Below are 13694 nucleotides of genomic sequence, written 5' to 3'. Positions count from 1 at the left end.
GTTTTGTTTTAGGACAATATTTACTGAAAATAACCATTGTTTTAACAACTGACAGTATCTACAAAAGATATTCTCAAGAAATTCCAGGAGCATGTGCCACTTGTCTGGAAACCATGAAATAATGAAAACTTAATATTTTCACTAGGTACTAGAGTTGGAACATTTTTTTTAATATTAAAAGCTTTTATAAATTGTCATTTGTTTTCAAAGAGGGTTACTTTTATTTTAGAGAGAGAAACCAATTTGTTGTTCCACATTATTTTTACATGCATTGTTTGATTCTTGTATGTACCCTGACTGGGAATCGAACCCACAACCTTGTGTATTGGGACAATGCTCTATCAAACTGAGTTACCCATACAGGGCCCAAGGAGGATTACCTTTTAAAGGCTTTTGGACAAAAGTATAGAATGAATCATTAAGTTTTTATTTTCCGCTTAAGACTACCAAGAAGAATAAGTTTGAATAAACAGGAAAGATTGATTCTACAGAAAAAAATTAACCACACTGTCCTGGCTCAAGGAGATGCGTTATACGCAGGGGTCCTCAAACTTTTTAAAGTGGGGGCCAGATCACGGTCCCTCAGAGAGCTGGAGGGCCGGACTATATGAACTACTAATTCCTACTGTAACACCTCGGCTGCGCTCACTGCCCAAAAAACCCGGCGGGCAGGATCAGACTCCTGCGGGCCGCATGTGGCCCGCGGGCCGTAGTTTGAAGACCCCTGCACTGTCAATGGGGCATTATTTGATGTTTATATGCTAGTGTGTTTGGATATTAAAACTGCAAAGTCATAGCTTGGGCTTATTCCTCTCTTTGAATTCTCTTCCTGTAGTTAAATATAAGGGAATTCAGTTTCAATTGGAGTTTTTCTCATCTTACTAGGCACATACTAGGTGCTCAGCAAATTAAGTGGGGTATTCCCAGGAACATCAATCTCACTCTGAAATTGGCATGGGTCTAGTTGATTCTGGCATCAGATATGCAGTAAGTAATCATTCTATATATCGTTACCAGTCATGAACCCAAATCATTGTTGAGACTTGATTAGACTGCTATGGCTTGGCTGAAAAGATAATTTTTATGAAAACACCTTTTAATGCAGGCTTCTTAATTTTTATAGTTCAAGTACTTTTCAAACTACTGTGCTTCCAAATTATAGGATATTTTTGATATTAGAGAATTGTAAACAATAATGAACATCAACCCTGGCACACGTATTAATGTTTATTTGCCATTCTAGGAAATAGGCCAATAAGTTGTTATCGTTTACTTTAAATGCTTAGTATAGTGAAAATTACCCAAATCAATCAAAACAGCTTAACACCTATACCACAGGGTTGTTGATATTTTTAAGTGCATATAGAAACCACTCAAGCTTTAGGTGCTGCTATAAATGATAGAAGTAACAGCTAACACATTGTGTAATCCTTTGCCAGAAATTTTAATAACCCATTTAATTCTCATAACTATCTTATGAGGGAGGTACATAATTATCCTCATGTAATAGGTAAGAAAACTCGTCAAGGGGAAATCGTATGCTTAATGTCAACTAGTAAGTGGAGTCAGGATTCAAGCTCAGGTGGTTTGATTGCAGAGCTCATGCTCTTAATAATTATATCTACATCTTCTGTCTTAGAGCCAATGAGATAGGGGAGACAAATCTAACATTAAGCAGTAAAATACAAAATGATCATGATATCTTCCAAAGAATGTCTTCATGTAGGTTTGTATTTGGTAGTTCTATGCCAAATGCAAATTATTTCTTCAAATATTCCAGGATGGTACTACTGTCCCCTGCAAGAAGGCGTGCTTTTAGAAATATGTTTCAGTAACAATGGATATGGGTGTTTGTGTCGGTGTCCTTCTGTGTGTATGTGTGCCCCATAGATATACATGCTGACATGTGAATCCAGTCAGCTCTTAATGTAATAGTCATCCCTTGAGAAAACTGCCCCTGCCCAACTATCCATAGAAGCCTACACAATTTATAGGCCGTACTTGATTGTATTGTTTTTAAGGCATTTATTGCATCAGATGTTGTCAACTCAAGCACACTATCTCTCTTTGGAAGCTCATCAAAATCTAAGAGAAAATGGGCCTTTTGTAACTAAATGACTGCAGAAAAACTATACAATACATCTAAATTATAAACATTTTGGAGATTACCTATCTATAAGCTATCAGATACACTTTAAAAATATTTCCTGTCAATTGGATTTTTGGCAAGGCTTAATGATCATTAATTTTATTCTGTCTCAGAGCTGTTCCAGGCAGTATAACCTTCAGAAACATTCTCAGGTATTACTCAGAAGGGCAACCCCCTCCATACACATATAGAAAATTAACTCCCTTTTCTGTATATCATTCTTATAATAGCTTTATTATTATAATGCATCATATTGTAATTATTTTCTTCCTTATTTTTTGTACTATTAGGCTATAAGCCTAATTTGAGCTCAGAGACTGTATCTTAATTCAGCTCATTTGGTGACTAATGTAGCTGAAGACCTCATAACAGTACTATAGAATACATTGATAACAATTTTGATTTTGCTACTCAAAATAATTCACTGATTATAGCCAGAAATTAGATCTTACTTTTCAGTGGAATTCCTCCAGGCTCAAGTCAAATTTACTTATATCAACTACAGTGAAGGATCAAAAAGAATGAGAAACATGAAATAGTACTTGCCAGATAATATAAAGTTTTATATGTGAAATAATTCTTTGTTGGATCCTTTATTTCTCATTGAAATAATATACTAGTTAAGAAGTAAGGAATTTTACAGAATATTTTATCTCTTACCAAGAAATTTTGACATATCTGATTAAGTCTTAAAAATTGTCTCTAGCAGACTGAAATGGATTCCCAGATGTTTTTTCTGAGAAGTTATGAGGAAGCATTATGAAGGTCAGGAATAGTTAGCTTTGCAACCATCTCAATTTAGGGTTTTTAAAACTATTAAGTACTTTTTAAAAAAATGTTAAAATTATTTAATGGCTATTTTTTCTGCTTCATCCATGGCGTTCGGATGTGTTGCCCTGCACTGGGAAATTATCTGGCTTCTGAGCTCTTTTGTTTGGGGGATCCAAAGATATTCATTCCCAAATGAACTGAAATCTAGCCCTAATACCCTGCTTGCTTTATGCAGTCTCTTGGTTTGATTTCACATAGTGGCCTCTGATGCTCTCCATAGTTAATTCCTCCCAAATTAGGCAAGACCTGTCTTCCAGTGAAATATTTGTGTGTTTTACATAGTTAACAAATGTATTTCTTTTTTTTTTTTTTTTTTTAAATAAATTTTTATTGTTCATATTATTACAAGTGTTCCTTTCCCCCCCCCTTCCCACCCGACCCTCTGCCCTTTCCCCACTCCCCATTGTCCTCATCCATAGGTGCACAGTTTATGTTCAGTCTCTTCCCACATTCCCCTCTTCCCTTTTCCCCAAGAATCATCAGTTCACTCCCCTTCCATACCTCTGATTCTATTATATTCAACAGTTAATATTGTTCATCAGATTTTTTTTTTAATTTCCTTGGTTTTTAGATTCACTTGTTGATAGTTACGTATTTGTTGTTCATAATTTTTATCTTTATTTACTTTCTCTTCTGAAAGAACCCCCTTCAGCAATTCATATAATTCTGGTTTGGTGGTGATGAACTCCTTTAGCTTTTTTTTATTAGTGAAGCTCTTTATCTGACCTTCGATTCTGAGTGATAGCTTTGCTGGGTAGAGTATTTTTGGCTGAAGGTTCTTGCTATTCATCACCTTGAATATTTCTTGCCATTCCCGTCTGGCCTGCATGGTTTCTGTTGAGAAATCAGCTGACAATCGTATAGGTACTCCTTTATAGGTAACCACCTGCTTAGCTCTTGCTGCTTTTAATATTCTCTCTTTGTCCTTTGCTCTTGGAATCTTAATTATGATTTGTCTTGGTGTGGTCCTCTTTGGATTCCTCTTATTTGGAGTTCTGTGTGCTTCCTGGACTTGTAAGTCCAATTCTTTCCCCAGGTGGGGGAAGTTTTCTGTCACTATTTCTTTCAGTATGTTTTCGATATCTTGCTCTCTCTCATCTTCTGGGACCCCCATGATTCTGATGTTGGATCGTTTGAAGTTGTCCCAGAGGTTTCTTACATTATCTTCAATTTTCTGGATTCTCTTGCCTTCTAGCTTCTGCAGAGGAGTGTCTTCTGGCTCTTTATGTTCCAAATCTTTGACTTGATTCTTGCGATCTTCTATTCTGTTTTTAGGACTCTGTAGAATATTTTTTATTTCAGACAATGTATTCTTTATTTCTTGTTGATCCCTTAGCATTTCTTGTTGATCCCTTTTCATATCCTCATAGGTCTCATTTATTTTATCGGCCTTTTCTAGGAGTCTCTTGAAAAACCCTATAAGTGTGGTTTTGAACTCTATATCCAGTCGCTTTTTGTCCTCCATTTCTTTCGTTTGTGATCTATTTGGTTTAGGCATTTTCGCAGGCAGCTTTCCTGATGGGGGCGGAGTTTCAGGGTGGAGCCTACAGCCTCGGCTTCCGTCAGCCCCGCCCTATGCGACTCCTGAGACTCAGGGTCCTTCAGTACTTGTTGCAAGCGCCTCTGAGAGAAAGGTGCCCTCGATTTTCGCCTGCTACCAAACAGTGTAAGCTCTCCCGCAATGGGCCCGAAACTGGGGTTCAGTTCAGTTGGAAGTGGAGTTGGAGGTGGCGTTCAGAGCAGTCTGGAGCCTGTCTCCTTCCCGCCAGGGCAGTCCTACGGCACAGCCGGCCGGCCCTTCTCTGCGCGCTGTGTGCGCGCCTCTGGGACCTCCTTTCGCTGCTTCCCCGAGTACCGCCTTACAGCCCAGCTCCCTCTGGATGAGCCTGGGTCCCCGGGGTCTGGCCTAGAACGGGGGTTCAGAGCAGTTGGGGGCCCAGCACAGTCCGAGTGTTTATCTCCTTCCCGCTAGGGAACGCCAGCCAGGCACTCGGCCTCCCTCCTCTCCGGCTCCGTCCTTTCCACGCGCGCGCCGCGTGTCTCCGTACCTTGGGCTTTTACAGCTCCTCCGCGCTTCCTTCTGGTTTTCTCCTTGCTTCTCGTTGTAGAATTTCCAGTCAGTTGACTTTCCTGTAGTTCTGGGTAATGTCCATTTTATATTTTAGTTGTATTTTATTGAAATTGTTGCGTGCGGCTGCGGCTAGGTACCTACCCGAGCAGCCATCTTGGATTCTCCCCTGTATTGCTTGATAATTTACCTGATAAGACTGCTACTCTAAAATACTTTTTAAGAAGTTTTATAAAATTATTCACTGCCATTAACTATTCATTACCCTCTTCATTTATAGACAAGAAAAAAGCCTAAGATATTGCTGCTTTAGAATAAGATTATGACATCAAAATTCTAAAATACAGCACATTGCACTGTGCCAACACTTAGTTAACTTTAAATAGATACTTGCTCATTTGAATGAATCCAGAGAACTGAAAGAAAGCATGAGAATGATGAAATCATCTTAAAGTCTCATCTTTAGTCCTGCAGAAAAGCCCAAGAGAAGTCTGAAGAGTGGAAATTCTTTTTTTTTTTTTTAATATAAATATACTTTTCATCTTGTTTCATTTCCTTTCTTAGTATTATAATCTTTTTACAATAAATCGTGTCCTTTAAATTTTCATAATTTTAATTTACTCACTTGTACAATATAATTTTACAATTTGGGGTAACTGATATTTCAAGTAACAATTTCCTTATAGATGTAAGGACATTGAAATTAAAACATATCTGACACATGGCAGATACCTAATAAGCCTTTCAATTAATATTGAATGAGTTAAACTGATTTATGTAACATGGTGGTTTAAAAGATAAGTGAGAATTTTTAGAATTTTGTTAGCAAATCTTATAATTTTAGAACCTTCTCCGTTTTCAAAGTGTTTAAATATTCCATATTTTTTTATATAATTTATCATAGTTGAAAAGATGAGAGTCATAGAAACAGTAAAATGGACTAGATTAAATATTTTTAGACTATGCTTTTTGTTATTTGCTCCTATGGAAAAGAAATTTTTCTAATAAAGGCATGTCTAAAGAAATAACTTAGAATTAGGATTCATTTAAGAATTCATACAAGAGTAATGTGGAAAAACAAGTGATATAACTTAGAAGTGAAAATGTCCATTGGGTTAATTTGATGAGTCAAGACATGAGAATCTAAATTATTTTCTATCATTTTGTCCTCATTTAAAAAGGCTCAGGCAATGAAACTTCCATTATAACAATCTCATTCAATGTGTGTACAGCTATTCATCCTTGTTCAGCACTTGCCTCTAATACTTATCTCTTTGGTGTCGTCAATGTACATCTTATTAAGATAAGAAGCATGTGAGAAAAGTTAAAACTTTCCCACTGGTTAAGAAGACCATAAAATGAAGCAGAACAAAAGGTTTAATGCCATAAAATGCACAAATTCATAATTTGTGAATGTTATGTTTGGTTACTTTTCCAGAGGAATGACAATGCAAACAGAAGCTTACACTGTTCCTATCCCAGAGAATTAGTGTGGTCATATACTTAAAAATTGGTTCTGCTATTTATTAGTTGTGTGACCTTGACCAAGTTGCTGTCTCTCCAGGCTTCAGTTTTAAGTAAGAGGCTAAATTTGGTTGTCTTGTCCCAAATTTTATAATCCTAGAACTGAGTTGTTGGCCTTCAATATAGGGTGGGGCAAAAGCAGTTTTACAGTTGTTTATATGAAAAATAATATAATTAATAAATAATAATACAAGAATAAACTTCATAGTCACTGTAAACCTACTTTTGTCCATCCTGTATATTTATTTTGCAAATAATTCTGTACACTTTCATAGTAATCATAAAAGCAAAGGGGAAGGTAAAATATTGTAGATTTATGTGGGAACCTCTGTAAAGTGTACGTTTAACTTTGCCATCATAGTAAAAATTTTAGGTTATGTTACATACATGTATTAGAGTAGGTCAGTTTTATTCCTGCAAATCTATTTTTTATAGTATAAGAATCTGAAGTGGTGATAATTTGGGGTTTAAAATTCTATAACTGAGAGTAAATATAATTTTACCTCATCAAAAATAGTTATAAAATACTTTAAATGCCTTAAATTTTTTTTGTTTGCATTTTTAAGTGAGATAATCTTTTATTATTGAGGGCCTATTCTATGTCCAGTATTTCACTATAGTCTAAAAAAAGTGGTCTCTGTTGGCAAAGAACTTTTAGCCTCGAAGGAAATTGTTACTTGAAATATCAGATACCCCACACAACTAGAGGATAGTGGACTATGAAGTCTGTCTTACTGACTTGAAGTGCAGCAGAAGCTCGAGGAAATGAGGACTTAGACTCATAAGAGAAGACTTAGAGAAGGTGAAAGAATGGATTACAGACCCATCAGTATGGCTCAGTTGGTTAGAGCATCTTGTGCATTAAAGGGTCTGGGATTTGATCCCTACCTAGTTAGGGAGTGTACTGGAGGCAGTGTACTGAATGATGTTTCTCTCACATCAATATTTCTCCCTCTCCCTCTCTCTTCCCTTCTCCCTCTCCCTTCCCCTCTTCCTCTCCCTCTCCCTCCCTCTTTCTTTCCTTCTGTTCCTTTCTCTCCCTCTCTTCCTCTCTCCCTCTCTCTCCCTCTCTAAAATCAGTGGGAAAACAACACACCATATCCTCAGTGAAGATTTTAAAGAAATATTGGCTTAAATTAGACAATTCTATCATGAACATTAGAGGATCTATGCCTTTTAACTAAGCAAATCAAGTGGGAAATATTGAAAAAGTTGCAGAGAAAAATTCTATAAGGATATTTTTTGCCCTTTACCACTATGGGAATGATTGTGAATTAATGCCAAAGTATTTTTAAGCTAAATAGAAACATTCCTTTTCCAAACTTATAATTTGCATTCAAGCCTTAGCTCAAGTTATCTATTCCTACAATGTCCTTTCCCTCATCTTCAATGGTCTAAATCTTAGGTTATTTACTCTCTGCATTAAATTTTCCTAGTTCATTTTCCTCTTCAGCCACAAAAACCATTTTTCTTTTGTGCTTCTATACCTAACTTAGAACAATGAATATATCCTGCCTTATAAGCAGGGACTATCGTTTTTTATTATGTAATCTGCCAGCCTCTCAGCAGGTATTTGATAAATTGCAATTGAGTGCTGAAAATCAGTAGAAATGGCTTTATGATAAAATTAATATATCCTGAAAAGAGTACTGGCTAGATAAATGTAATGCTTATTTCTTAGTAGTTTAGGAGTTCTCTGGCTTTTACCATGTATTGAAGTTCTTCTCATTCTATACTATGCATTTACGTTCGTACCTCAAGTTTTAGCTACCTTACAGTATCCTTTAAAAATTTTTAAAGTTAGAAAGCTATGGATGGTATAAATAGTTGGAAGACTGGTGACATTTTAATACTTCTTTTTGAGGGTTGTTAGTAATCTAGCATCACCTAAAGCTTTCTGAATATAGTTTGTTTTCTGTTGGCCTTTATTTGTGTGTCTGAGGAGATTGACTATAGTGGAAAGAAAGTCCTTACATTAAAAAACACTTTTCAAAAGTAACATTACCATAATAATAATAATAATAAACATGTATTGACTATCAGCTGCAGTTCTTTAACACACACACACACACACACACACACACACACACACACACATATATATATATATATATATATATATATATATATATATATATTTTTTTTTTTTTTTTTAACTTAAGAGGGGAAGAGAAGAGAGATAGAAACGTTGATGAGAATCATCAATCTGCAGGCCCCTTACTGGGGATAGAGCCTACAACCTTAGCATGTGCCCTGACCAGGAATAGAATTATGACCTCTTGGTTCATAGGTCAAAGCTCAACCAGTGAGCCACAATGGCCAGGCTTGGCTGCAGTACTTTAAAGTGAGTCTCTAAAGAAAACAGTATGCTTCTGACTTCTTACTGGAGCTATCTTATTGAGTAGAATAGCTTTTCTTAGAAACTTTGGATAATTTTATTAGAGACTAAATCACACTAAAGAAAAAGTTTAAGAAATCTAAGAAGGCAAAGAAAATTGTGGATCAAATATGCAGCAGTTGCTTTCATTATTATCATAATGTGATAAAAAAAAAAAATTAGGTGCCCTAAGCTTTTATGTAAAATCTATAGGACATGTCTATTTTTTCAGAATCTAGGTATAAAGTATACTTCACTTTTAGTCAAAAGTCAGGAATTTAACCAACAATTAAATTATGATTCCTATGGCAAAGCAGTTTCCCCATGTATTGATTTACTTTATAACCTGTTTTCTAGGCATATATTTTTACACTATCCACTAAAACTGACTATACCATGAGTGCCTAAGGTACATGAAGAAAGGATTGAGATTGGAAGCTGTAGACATTGTCTGTTCTGAGTTCCTGACAACAGACCACTCTAGCAAAGGGCAATAAATGCCACTGAGAATATCCTTCAACACAAATCTGTAAGTAACTTTTGGGAATTATAGGGGGGTTAGAAAATTGTCTCTGCTGACTCAACAAAAATGTCTTCGTTTTGTAATTTGTGGCCTGTATGCTTGTAAATTAAGATACACTGAGTTGCCAAGTAGAGGACTGGTTTGTGGGTGACAATTTAAGTCAAATTACAATGCAAGAACTTGAAATGTGTGTCTTAAAACCTTAGACAAAAGGTTGCATGAATTAGGGTAACTAGATTATTATTAAGTTATTGGACCTTTGCCTGGAAAACCAATTAGAGGATTTTAGTCTTGATATGGCATGAAGTTAGCATAGCCCAGCATCTTGAAATAACAGTGGAAGTTGACAAAGTAATGGAATTTTTGGAAATCAAACCGTGGCAGTACTATATATAGAAGAATTCTAAGAAATAAAGTCTAGTGGTAAGGAAACTGGGCATGTGACTATTGTATTAATAGTAATCTAGGAGTGAAGAAATCCTGGACACAATAATGGCAATGAGAATGGAGATGAAAGAATAAAAGATATTTCAAAAGGAAGAAGTATAGAACATCACAATGAGTTGGATAAAAGAGTGGTGTCAAAAAATACATGTTCTGTACTAGAAATCATGGTATTATTGAAAGTGGACAGTTAAGAAGCTGGTTTGAGAAGATGCCGAGTCCCGTTTTTGTCATACTGAATTTAAGACTATATGTAGGAATTTCATTTGAAATGCTTTGATTAAAGGTTGTGAATATATAGAACTAGAATTCTATGTAAAAGTCATTCTGGAGAGGTAAATCTGTCAGTATCCACATAAAGCTGATAAGGGTGAACAAGCTATATGAAGCTCTTTGTTATGGACAATAGATCCCTTTCTTTAAAAAGAAATATGTAGTCTTGCCGGTTTGGCTCAGTGGATAGAGCATTGGCCTGCAGATTGAAGGGTCCCAGATTCGGATCCAGTCAAGGGCACATGCCCGGGTTGCAGGCTTGATCCCAGTAGTAGGTGTGCAGGAAGCACCTAATCAGTGATTCTCTCTCATCATTGATGTTTCTATCTCTCCCCCTCCCTTTCTCTCTAATATCAATGAAAATATATTTTTAAAAAATAATAAATTAAACATGTAAACACATGTTTATGTAAATAAATTATTTGACTAAGTATGTAATCTTAAATAAACATTTTCAAAATTGAATTAAAATTTTTAATTTTTTTCTTGGAGTGTCATATCTCAAGCTTATTATTCGTGTAAGAAAATCAGTTATATGAGGGTTGATGACTAAAATGTGTTCATATTTTTGAACTTTAACTTATTCTTCCATTAATAAAACAAAGATCTTTCCCAGTGTTAGATTGAAGGAGTGAAATTGAGAATTTAAAATCCAAATAATTCAATCAATTAAAACTATAAAACTGACATGGCTTTAATTTAGTAAATGAAAAGGCAAATAATTGAATTGTGGGAAATGTGCTGCTCTCTAGTTTCAAGAAACAGTACAGCACAAAGAACTGGCCTTTTGCTGAAGAACTGTAATAATAAACAAATTTGAAAACCAGGAAGACAAGTTTTTCAAGAGTACAACTGTAGCATTTCAAAGGTGGTAAAACAAGAAATTCCAAAGTTGGCCAAAAATGGTTTAGATCCCTTATTTGAATATTTGTTTTTGATGGAGAAACATGTTATGAGGAAATGAAGGTTCTAAGAGATTTGGAACTTTTTCTCTTTACTCTAAATTGGGCTTACTTCTGAAGAAAAGGGTTAGTTAAAAATAATCAAATAGGAACTCAGTACTGCTTAAATTGTAGGCAGGTGTTTAAAAAGTTACCAAAGGGAGCCCTAACTGGTTTGGCTCGGTGGATAGAGCGTAGGCCTGCAGACTGAAGGATCCCAGGTTCAATTCTGGTCAAGGGCATGTACCTTGGTTATGGGCACATCCCCAGTAAGGGGTGTGCAGGAGGCAGGTGATCGATGTTTCTAACTCTCTATCCCTCTCCCTTCATCTCTATAAAAAAAATGAATAAATTTTTTTTAAAAAAGTTACCAAAGGGAACACACTTTTAAAAATTGTTTAATTGAAAGCAAATATTTTGGTTTTCTAGAAGCTAAACATTGTTTTGTAGGATTCCTATTTACCTAACTATTACCTATATATAAAGTAGTCACATGTCATTAGACAGAAATACCATTTTATTCTACATCTGTAGTTGATTTTATGTGTTCTATTTTAATGAAATATAAGGAAACCTAAAATGTTCATCTGTGCTTCCAAACAACCTTTTAAAAACTCAATAATGTGTCTTCTGGGCATATACTAGGATCTTTAGACTAATTCACTTTTATCCTTGAACCATTTGATTAATCCAAGTTCAGTGAACTTCCAGTTGGGTTATCCAGAAATGGGAACTTCCCTCCCCCCACCCCCCCGCCCCGTATTTTCATCCTACTTTCATCTAATTTACATGCCTGATCTACTCACTTCTTCTCATGACTAAATTATGGAGGTAAGTAAAGATTTAATATTGATCATAGTCATGTGACCTTTATTCTGAATTTATATTCTTTTAATGTTTTTTTTATTTACTAAGCATTCTTGTAGCATTGTATTTTTATTAGCAAGTTATATATATTTCAGTTTTAGGTGGGCTGTTTTACTGATTACATGTATACTTTTGTGTAACTTTCAACTAGTTAGTATTTCTATCTATATTTTCATCTCATTTTGTTATCACCCAAGAAAACATCTAATAGAAAAATGCTATGGGTGTTGTTTTTTTCTGTAGTCTTTACTTGAATCAAGTCTTTCAGACTTCTTACATAAAGTATCCTCATCCATCTTTGAATCTACTATAATTCTTGTTTTTCCAAGTACCTGTTCACTGATAATGTAACATTCCACATTTTCCTCTTCAGTTCAGTTTGGACTGTGGGGGAAATAAAGCATAGTCCCAGCCCTCCTCTTAAAAGAATTTGTGGAACCTCAGATATTGCAGCCAGAATTTCTCAGGGTCTCTTTTTACAAGAAGGGTAAGACAAACTATCCTGTTTGGCTTCCATCTTGGGAACCCAAAGACATTCACATTCTTACCAGAGTGTGAAAAGGGGGAATAACATGAAATAGAAACACTGGATATTTGGTATGTTTAACTCAACTGATAGAGGAAAAAGTCTCTTTAAAGTAATGTTTTCTGGTTTTGAGGTACTGATATGAAAATCTGCAGGTGCAGAATGCTGCCTACCTAAAAGCTCCCTCTGGTTACACAAGTCTTAGGCACATTTTAGTTTTGGGAGCATAGTCTTATTTATTTTGCTGCCTGTTACTGACTTTTTTGTTCTATGCCATGCTTACTACTCATTTTCCATGTAAGGTATTAGCTTTTTATCCATTTAAAGATATGTGATTAGATCTATCTCATAGTTGAGATAAATATTAAGGCATTTTCTAAGCTTAATAATTATGAGATGCAGAGTTTTTTTTGAAAAATTGGAAAAGAACTTTTCTTCTCTAGTAGGTCCACTAGAAGGCCAAATAATTCTTTAGGTGTAGTTCTGTGACAAAGCTTAGTTAAAATTCTAGACAGAATTACTTTTTTTCCCATTTTTTTTATTAAGGTATTATATTTGTACATATCTTACCATTCCCCCCACCCCAATCCCATATATGCCCCCACCCCCCCAAGTTTTGCGTCCATTGGTTATGCTTATATGCATGCATACAAGTCCTTCGGTTGACCTCTTACGTTTTGTTTTAAAACATTAAATTTGATGTCACATTATTCTCTTTGATGGCTTCTTTGGCTCCAGGAAGATAGTAAATATTCCTAAATTTTAAAAAAATATTTTCCTTAGTGGCTCTATATTGCTAAACTTGCTGTTACAGAATCAACTTCCCCCAACACAGAGGAAAAAATAACAGTAGCATATAGGAGATTTAGAGGACTCTTAAGAAGTCTTTTATTATCCCTCAGCAAAGTGTCTGGTGATGTGACCATTTCTATTATCAGTGCAAAAGCTTACAAAGTGAAGCTGAAGTTTGTCAGATGAAAACAGTATACAAGACAAGTTAGAAACAGCAATTATTTTCTAAACCATATATTTCTCAAGTTGCTTTCCCTTGACCATTTTATATTATTTTGGGCTCCTGATTTTAGATATATTTTCAAAGCAGCTCAAATTAATTCTGAACTCTTTCTAATTATGACATACATTAAATCCAAGAGTAAAATTCAACACTAGA

At 35.2% G+C, this 13694-nt stretch overlaps 1 long non-coding RNA gene across 1 annotated transcript in view; it reads left to right on the top strand.

Moving 5' to 3' along the window:
- Positions 1-13694, top strand: part of LOC311620248 — a 70504-nt gene that overhangs the window by 34938 nt on the left and 21872 nt on the right. The window contains exon 8 of the long non-coding RNA XR_014794649.1: positions 9307-9478. This is a non-coding gene — a long non-coding RNA (uncharacterized lncRNA). The remainder of the gene's footprint in view (positions 1-9306; positions 9479-13694) is intronic.

Source organism: Pipistrellus hanaki (genome assembly GCF_964339955.1).
Source record: "Pipistrellus hanaki genome assembly, chromosome: 3".
Taxonomy (NCBI): Eukaryota; Metazoa; Chordata; class Mammalia; order Chiroptera; family Vespertilionidae; genus Pipistrellus; species Pipistrellus hanaki.
This window is presented reverse-complemented; position numbering and strand designations above follow the sequence as displayed.